At 36.5% G+C, this 10,633-nt stretch overlaps 1 pseudogene; it reads left to right on the plus strand.

Annotated features, from left to right (window-relative positions):
* LOC103075988 (casein kinase II subunit beta pseudogene) overlaps positions 1 to 9,805 on the plus strand; it is a 29,872-nt pseudogene extending 20,067 nt beyond the window's left edge.
* The last annotated feature ends 828 nt before the right edge of the window (positions 9,806 to 10,633 follow it).

Consider the following 10,633-nt stretch of genomic DNA (forward strand, 5'->3'; position numbering starts at 1 on the left):
AGGCCTCTCACTGTTGCAGCCTCTCTCATTGCAGAGCACAGGCTCCAGACATACAGGCTGTGGGATCTTCCCAGAACAGGGCATGAACCCATGTCTCCAGCATTGGCAAGCAGACTCTCAACCACTGCACCACCAGGGAAGCCCTAAAGGAGAGTGATTTTAAGATCTTATAATTACTTAGTAAAGGTTTTCTGAAGATCAAATGCTTTTTAAATGCCCCTTTTTTGGTAATCTCTAAATTAATTGGAAGCATGTAAATTGTTCTAAATTAATGATAAAAAAATCAACGTCATATTTTTTAACTGGCTCTTTAAGTTTTATATTAACAAATTGTAGTTCATGATATACCTTAAAATGTTCTGATAAAGTATCCAGATTAAGTTCATCCAAAGAAGAGGTAACACATTTCTACATTTGTTTGTGATAATTGGAGCAAAGACTGTATTAAACTAAATAATGATACTTTGACAGTGTAAAGATGCAAATGTACATGAAAGTAATATTTTTCCAATGGTAAGAAGATGTATTTTATACTAGACCTGACTTAAGACTTTTGCACAGGATATTTCTTTGTCTGGAAATGGCTTTCCCCACATAATTGCCTGGCTTACTCCTTCAATTTCATTCCTCACGGAGGCCACATCTGACCACTCCACATCAACTGCCCCAATGTACTATGAAAACTCTTGCTCTGTTAGATTTTTTTCATAACATGAATTTTTATCTACTATGTTTATTCTTTTATTTTCCAAATTGTTTATTAATTGCCTCCCTTGCCCCTGCCAGAATTCAAGTTCCTCAAATGTAAGAACTCAAGTTTTTCTTGCTAGTTGATCAGTCCCCAAGACCTAGAATCATTTTTGGAAAATAGGAGCCCAATACATATGTGTCAAAAAAACACTCAATGACCTAGGAGGAATTTCAGGAAAACTTTCATTGTCATAATCACATAAAAATATATAATGTCTATAAAACAGCAATAACTAACTAGATGGGAAGAACAGGCTGGAATGAAAAAGGAATAATGAGTCAAAAATGGGTTTAGGTGAGATTAAAAAATACTGCTAAGAAAGTAAAAAACAAAATCTAAAAATTACAGCCACACTAGAGGCCCTAAGACAACAAGAAACATTAATATGATTATAAATGTCACAGCAATAATCCTTTTTTTGGTTAAATTCCTGAATCAAAAGCAAAGTATAAAGTCTGAGTTTTATAGATGAGATAACTACATGTACACAGAGAGAAACAATTACCCAAATATTTGACAAAAATGTTAAAAAAAATAATTATATACAAAAAAATATTTAAAAAGTGATGAAGAATGAAAGAAATGTCAACTGATATTTACAAATATACCAGTCTAAATTAGGGGTATGATTAGTCTGAAACCATTGAGGGTCAGAAAAAAATGATAAGAAGGTAAAAGAGAAGTTAATAAGAAGTCAATGATAGTATGAAAAAGGAAAAAATTTCAACATAACAAGAAGATAACAGAAAAAGGAAATTGAGGTCATTTAACTACTAAACTGTAGGCTGTTCTTTCTATGTCACTATGTTCTCACTCTATCCACTTTCTGTCTCTTATTTTTCCAACATACTTTGGACATTTTAAAATAAATTGCAACACACTTGAAAACAGATAAATTATAAGGGTTTACATCACATTTTCTTACCACAATGTTATAAAACTAGTAATTATAACAAAATGTGATAAAATATTTTGAAGTTAAAACACATTTCTGAAAGTTTGTGTAAATAGGAAAATAAAATCTGAGTTTTTAGATTTCTTATAAATATCAAAGTAAATTACATACCTCAAAACTCAAGCACAGGGGAGGAGTCAAGATAGCAGTGTGGGAACACGCAGAGTTAGTGTCTCCCCACAACTAGGGTGCCTGCCAGCCACTGGTAGGGGACTCTGACCCCCAAGGAGACAGGAGGAACCCCAGAGTATACCAGTGGGATGTAGGTGGACTGAGGGGGGAGAAGTGGAGCCCAGACAGGATTGGCGTCCCTTAGGCCGGGGAGCTTGCTGAGTTCCTAAGCCAATTCCTCCTCTCTGCAAAGCCCCATCCAGGCTGCATGGGTCCTATGGACATAGGAGGGAGGCCAGGGAGATCAGGAGTGGCAGGCAGGAGGGACCATCCAGGAGGATCAGGAGAGGAGCAGAGGGTGATTACCCTACTCACTCGGGCACAGGGAGCCTGCTGAGCTCCCAGGCTGGTCCCCTGCCCTCCAAGTCCCCCTTTTCCCCCTACTGTATTGGTCCTGGGGACATAGGAGAGAGGCCTGGGAGATCAGACAGGCAGGTGCGAGGGGCCCTCCCAGACCCCAGACCAGAGGAGCAGGAGAGGAGAGGAGGGCATTTTCTCTGCCCCTACTGGGCTCCCAGATGAGGTCCCCTACCCTCTGAGACGAGGGGTGGGTGGCACGCCTGGGTCCCTACTGTTCCTTGAGTATAAGTCCCACCCCCCACAGCCCTCAGGACATTTTCCAGCCTTGTGGGTCCTGAGCATTGGCCCCATACACCACCCAAACCTCACTTTTGCTTAGGCCTCGCTCTCCACAACCAAGGCCTTCCCTCCCCCAACTTTTTTTTTTTTCCTTTTCCCTCCTCCTCTTTTTTACTATAGGGTACTGATGTACATTCCAGTTGTTGATTCATATATATTTTAATTTTACATTCTTTCTAATAAATCTGTTAGTTTCCTAGTCTAATTTTATTTTTACTTTGTTACTGTTCTTTTTTTTTTCTTTTTTTTGCTGCCCCATGTGGCTTGTGCGATCTTGATTCATGAGCTCGGGGTCAGGCGGAAGCTCCTGCAGTGGGAGCTTCGAGTCTGAACCACTGGACTAACAGAGAACCTTAGACTCCAGGGAATATTCTTCAGAGTGAGGTCTCCCAGAGATACTCATCTCAGCACAAAGACCATCTCTACTCAATAGCCTACAAACTCTAGTGTTGGAAGCCTCAGGCCAAACAACCAGTAAAACAGGAACACAACCTACTCATTAAAAAAAAAAAAAAATGAGATGGCAAAAAATATGTCACAGTTGAAGGAGCAAGGTAAAAACCTACAAGACCAAGTAAATAAAAGGAAATAGGCAATCTACCTGAAAAATAATTCAGAGTAGTGATAGTAAAGATGATCCAGAATCTAAGAAATAGAATGGAAGCACGGATTGAGAAAATACAAGAAATGTTTAACAAAGACCTAGAAGAACTAAAGAACAAACAAACAGAGATGAACAACACAATAACTGAAATGAAAAATACATTAGAAGGGGGCCTCCCTGGTGGCGCAGTGGTTGAGAGTCCGCCTGCCGATGCAGGGGATACAGGTTCGTGCCCCGGAAAAAGAGTGGAGGCACAAACCTAAAAGATACATACAGGAAATGTTTAACAAAGATCTAGATAAACAAAGAGCAAATAACCAGAGATGAATAATACAATTACTAAAATGAAAAAATACATTAGAAGGAATCAGTAAAATAATAGCAGAAGCAGAAGAAAGAATAAGTGAGCTGGAAGGCAAAATGGTGGAAATAACTGCTGAGGAGAAAAATAAAGAAAAAAAGAATGAAAAGAATTGAAGACAATCTCAGAGACCACTGGGACAATACTAAATGCATCAACATTCAAATTATAGGTGTCCCAGAAGAAGAAGAGAAAAACAAATGGTCTGAGAAAATATTTGAAGAGATTATAGTGTAAAACTTCCTTAACATGGGAAAGGAAAGAGTCACCCAAATCCAGGAAGCACAGAGAGTCCCAATACAGGATAAAACCGAGGGAAAATACACCAGTACACATATTCATCAAATTAACAAAAATTAAATGCAAAGAAAAATATTAAAAACAGCAAGAGAAAGACAAAAATATAATATACAAAGGAATCCCCATAAGGTTATCAGCTGATTTTTCAGTGGAAACTCTGCAAGCCAGAAGGGAGTGGCAGCATATACTTAAAGTGATGAAAGAAAAAAACCTACAACCAAGATTACTGTACCCAGCAAGGATCTAATTCAGGTTTGATGGAGAAGTCAAAAGCTTTTCAGACAAACCAAAGCTAAGAGAATTCAGCACCATGAAACCAGTTTACAACAAATGCTAAAGAAACTTCCCTAAGCAGGAAACACAAAGAGAAGAAAAAGACCCACAAAAACAAACCAAAAACAATTAAGAAAATGGTAATAGGAGCATACATATTGATAATAACCTTGAAAGTAAATAAACTAAATGCTGCAACCAAAGGACACAGACTGGCTGAATGGATACAAAAAAAGACCCATATATATGCTGTCTACAAGAGACCCAATTCAGTCCTAGGGACACATACAGGCTGAAAGTGAAGGGATGGAAATGGAAATGGAAATCAAAAGAAAGTTGGAGTAACAATACTTGTATCAGATAAAATAGACTTTAAGGACGGTTACAAGAGATAAGGAGGGACATTACATAATGAGCAAATGATCAGTCCAAAAAAGAAGATATAACAATTATAAATGTTTATGCACCCAACATAGGAGCACCTCAATACATAAGGCAAATGCTAACAACCATGAAAGGAAAAATCGACAGTAACACAATAATAGTAGGGGACTTTAACACCTCACTTACACCAATGGACAGATTATCCAGACAGAAAATTAATAAGGAAACACAAACTTTAAATGACATAATAGACCATATAGATCTAATTGATATTTATAGAACATTCCACCCAAAAAGGGTGGAATACACTTTATTCTCAAGTGCTCATGGAACATTCTCCAGGATAGATCACATCTTGGGTCACAAATCAAGCCTCGGTAAATTTAAGAAAATTGAAACTTATTAAGCATTTTTTCTGACCACAACATTATGAGATTGGAAGACAATTACAGGAAAAAACCTGTAAAAAACACAAGAAAACATGGAAGTTAAACAGTGTGCTCCTAAATAACCAAGAGATCACTGAAGAAATCAAAGAAGAAATAAAAAATACATAGAAACAAATGACAATGAAAACACGATGACCCAAAACCTATGGGGCACAGCAAAAGCAATTCTAAGAAGGAAGTTTACAGCAATTCAATTTCACCTCAAGAAATAAGAAAAATCTCACATAAACAATCTAATCCTACTTTTAAGACAACTAAAGAAAGAAGAGCAAAGAAAACCCAAAGTCAGAGGAAGGAAAGAAATCATAAAGATCAGAGCAGAAATAAATGGAATAGAAATGAAGAAAACAATAATGAAGATCAATAAAACTAAAAGCTGGTTCTTTAAGAAGATAAACATAATTGATAAACCCTTAGCCAGACTCATCAAGAAAAAGAGGGAGGGGACACAAATCAATAAAATTAGAAATGAAAAAGGAGAAATCACTACTGACACTGCAGAAATACAAAGGATTCTAAGAGACTACTACAAACAACCATATGCCAATAAAATGGGCAACCATGAAGAAATGGACAAATTCATTGAAAGGTACAATTTTCCAAGACTGAACCAGGAAGAATTAGAAAATATGAACAGACCTATCACAAGTAATGAAATTGAAACCATAATTAAAAATCTTCCAACAAAAAAATGTCCAGGACCAGATGGCTTCTCAGGAGAATTCTATCGAACATTTAGAGAAGAGCACATTTAGAGAAGAGCAAACACGGATCCTTCTCAAACTCTTCCAAAAAATTGCTGAGGGAGAAACACTCCCAAATTCATTCTACGAAGCCACCAGCACCCTGATACCAAAACCAGCAAAAAGTATAACAAAAAATGAAAACTACAGGCCAATATCACTGATGAACAGAGATGTAAAAATCCTGAACAAAACACTAGCAAACAGAATCCAACAGCACATTAAAAGGATTACACACCATGATCAAGTGGGATTTATCCCAGGGATGCAAGGATTCTTCAATATATGCGAATCAATCAATGTGATACACCACATTAGCAATTTAAGGAATAAAAACAATATGATCATCTCAGTAGATGCAGAAAAAGCTTCTGACAAAATTCAACACCAATTTATTATAAAAACTCTCCAGAAAGTGGGCATAGAGGGAACCTACCTCAACATAATAAAGTCCATATATGACAAACCCACATCACTCAATGGTGAAAAACTGAAAGCATTTCCACTAGGATCAAGAACAAGAGAAGGATGTCCACTCTCGCCACTCTTATTCAACATAGTTTTGGAAATCTTAGCCATAGCAATCAGAGAAAAGAAAGAAATAAAAGAATACAAATTGGAAAAATAAGGATTAAAACCGTCACTATTTGCTGATGACATAATGCTATACATAGAAAATCCTAAAGATACCACCAGAAAACTATTAGAACTAATCAATGAGTTTGATAAATTTGCAGGATACAAAATTAATGCACAGAAATCTCTGGCATTTCTACACACCAACAACAAAAAATCAGAAAGAGAAATTAAGGAAACACTCCCATTTACCATTGCAGCAAAAAGAATAAAATACCTAGTAATAAACCTGCCTAAGGAGGCAAAAGACTTGTACTCAGAAAACTATAAAGCACTGATGAAAGAAATCAAGGATGACATAAAACAGATGGAGAAATATACCATGTTCTTGGATTGGAAGAATCAATATCGTGAAAATGACTATATAGCCTAAAGCAATCTACAGATTCAGTGTAATCCCTATCAAACTACTAATGGCATTCTTCACATAATTGGAACAAAAAATCTTACAATTTGTATGGAAACACAAAAGACCCTGAATAGCCAAAGCAATCTTGAGGAAAAAAAAAATGGAGTTGGAGGAATCAGGCTCCCTGACTTCAAACTATACCACAAAGCTACAGTAATCAAGACAGTAAGGTACTGGCACAAAAACAAATATAGATCAATGGTACAGGACAGAATGACCAGAGATAAATCCATGCACATATGGACACCTGTTTTATGACAAAGGAGGCAAGAACATACAATGGAGAAAAGACAGCCTCTTCAATAAGTGGTGCTGGGAAAACTGGACAACTACATGTAAAAGAATGAAATTAGAACACTACCTAACACCATACATAAAAATAAACTCCAAATGAATTAATGACTTAAATGTAAGACCAGACACTATAAAACTGTTGGAGAAAAACATAGGAAAAACACTCTTTGACATAAACCACAGGAAGAACTTTTTTGACCCACCTCCTAGAGTAACAGAAATAAAAACAAAAATAAACAAATGGGACTTAATTAAACTTAAAAGCTTTTGCACAGCAAAGGAAACCATAAACAAGACAAAAAGACAACCCTCCGAATGGGAGAAAATATTTGCAAATAAAACAACAGACAAAGGATTAATCTCCAAAATATACAAATAGTTCATGCAGCTCAATATCAAACAAACAAGCAATCCAGTTAAAAAATGGGCAGAAGACCTAAATAGACATTTCGGCAAGGAAGACATACAGTTGGCCAAAAGGCACATGAAAAGATGCTCAACATCACTAATGATTAGAGAAATGCAAGTCAAAACTACAATGAGGTATCACTTCACGCCAGTCAGAATGGTCATTATCAAAAAATCTAGAAACAATAAATGCTGGAAAGGGTGTGGTGAAAAGGGAGCCCTCCTGCACTGTTGGTGGGAATATAAATTGATCCAACCACTATGGAAAACAGTATGGAAGTTCCTTAAAGAACTAAAATAGAACTACCATATGACCTAGCAATCCCACTACTGGGCATATACCCTGAGAGAACCATAATTCAAAAACAGACATGCACCCCAATGTTCATTGCAGCACTATTTACAATAGCCAGGACATGGAACCAACCTAAGTGTCCATCGACAGAGGAATGTGACACATATATACAATGGAATATTACTCAGCTGTAAAAAGAAACGAAATTGAGTTATTTGTAGTGAGGTGGGTGGACCTAGAGTCTGTCATACAGAGTGAAGTATGTCACCATATGTTAACGCATATATATGGAATCTAAAAAAAAAAAAATGGTACTGATGAACACAGTTGCAGGGCAAGAATAAAGAGGTAAACATAGAAAATGGACTTGATGACATGGGGTGGGAGGGGGAAGCTGGGGCAAAGTGAGAGTAGCATTGATGTATATATACTACCGAATGTAAAATAGTTGGCTGGTGGGAAGAAGCATCATAGCACAGGGAGATCAGCTCAGTGCTTTGAGGTGACCTAGAGGGGTGGGATAGGGAGGATGGGAGGGAGGCTTAAGAGGGAGGGGATATGGGGACATGTGTATGCATACAACTGATTTGCTTTGTTGTGCAACAGAAACTAACATGGTATTGTGAAGCAATTATACTCCAATAAAGATGTACTAAAAAAAAAGAGGTATCAATAGAAAAAAAAAAAAAAACCTCAAGCATAAGGACAGTTCGAAAAACTGCAGTATTTACAAAAGCTGAAGATACACAGTTCCAAAGATAATCAGCTCCACTCCTATATATACCTAAACCCAACAGGAGTGCATTCATAAGTTCACTGAAAGGCATGGACTAGAATATTCATTATAGCATTATTTGTAAGCCCAAACTGGATGCTACCCACATAAATATCCACTCATAGGAGAAGCCATAAAAATTGTGGAATACTCACACAATGGGAATTGATCATCTATAATGTGCATAATGCATAATTTATCAATACTAAGTACAAAAAAGACAGGACTAATCTCTGGTTTTAGAAGTCATGAGAGCAGTTAACTGGAACAGTTTTTACTGAGATGAGAATGTGCTAGGTTATTGGTATTCTATTTTTGATCTGAGTCTGACTAAGCAGGTATCTTCTGACATGGGAAATCAATCCATTGAGCTGATCTCTTTTGATGTGGTCACTAGTCTTTACCGATACTATGTTCAATAAACACTAAAAGTACATAGAAATTAAAAATATCATTCCCATGATATTTTTATTTATTAATTCATTAAAGTAAGTAGAAACACATTTTAATCATGACATGCTTTGCAAAACAAAAGAAAAAAAAGACCCCTAACTTTCAAAGACTTTTATGATCACTCAAGAAAGCAAAATTACAGAGACAAAGAAGCATCAGGAAATCAGTAAGGAAAAATAAATGACAAATTTTAAAAAAATGATTTAAACATCAGGAAGTGTTATTTATACTGGTTCTGTGGGCTCCATGACTATGAATTCTTCTGTGAAGTGGATGAAGACTCCATCCAGGACAAATTTAATCTCAGTCAACTCAATGAGCAGGTGCCTCACTGTAGACTAGCTCTAGACGTGATCTTGGACCTGGAGCCTGATGAAGAGCTGGAAGACAACCCCAACCAGAGAACCCTGATTAAGCAGTCAGCCAAGACGCTGTATGGGTTCACCCAGACCACCTATATCCTCACAAACCATGGCACCACCCAGATGTTGGAAAACTACCAGCAGGGAGAGTTTGGCTACTGCCCCATGTGCGCTGTGAGAACAAGTCAATGCTTTCCAGTAGCCTTTCTGACACCCCGGGTGAGGCCCTGGTGAAGCTCTACTGCCCCAAATGCATGGATGATTCTACACTTAAGACACCATTGAGGCAGCACCACACGGAAGGCCCCTACTTGGGTACCAGTTTCCCTCACATTGCTCTTCATGGTGCACACTGAATTCCGGCCCGAGCAGCCCACTAACCAGTTTATGTCCAAAGTGTACAGTTGCAAGATCCATCCACTGTCCTACCAGGTGCAGTTCCAAGCCACCAGCAACTTTGAGTCTGTCAAGGCCGTTCACTTATTCCCAACCCCACCTATCACTCAGTCTTTGAAAGTTCCAGTCCTCCCCTGCCACCTTTAAGGAAACCTCTATGGTTTATATTTTAAATTAGAAGAGTCATTATTGTGGTGTGAATATGAAATAATGTAGAAAAAAGGCAAAAATAAGCATTTACTCAAAATTTATATAAAATCTTTCCAGATCTCTTCAGGAAAAATATTTTAGGGCTTGATGTTTCCTAATATAAATGTTGTAAAATCATAAGGTATTTTTAAATAATTCTATGGTAATTTATTTAATTACTAAATAAAATTGATTATTTATATTAAGATACCTTAGCATCATTGATTAATGTATGAGAAGAATACTGAATAGTACCATAATAATGAAGAAAAATTTTAAAAGATCTACAAAAACTACCATGTTGAAAGGTACAAGAATCACAGGTCTTTAGAAAGGAAATTTTCATATACCTAAAATCAACTAATTCTCATATTATTTAAATAGTTCTGGGCTATAAGTTGAAATGGACTTTGCTGTGTCAAACCACAGACTGACTCGCATTACTTTAAAAAAAGCAAATCTCAAATATCACTAGTAAATAGCAATTAAATCTTAAGAGAGAATATATTTTTATACTTGATAAAATCAATTCAATGTTTAATAAAATTCAAAGAAAACATAAGTACCAACATACATATCTAAACATGACAAGAATGTGTATCTCAATCCACTTATATTTCAAAATGTTCTGGAAATTAATTTAATAGATTTATGATTATAAATATGAAAAGAAGCTAAAATTTAGGTATTTGATCTAGCAACTACTATAATGTACTACAAAACCTTTTATTTTCCCCTTGGAATAGAGAGTCAAGTCAAAAATAATGAATAATCCAATGAAATCAG

The sequence above is a fragment of the Lipotes vexillifer genome, unplaced genomic scaffold (genome assembly GCF_000442215.2).
Source record: "Lipotes vexillifer unplaced genomic scaffold, Lipotes_vexillifer_v1.1 scaffold1647, whole genome shotgun sequence".
In the NCBI taxonomy this organism is placed as follows: domain Eukaryota; kingdom Metazoa; phylum Chordata; class Mammalia; order Artiodactyla; family Lipotidae; genus Lipotes; species Lipotes vexillifer.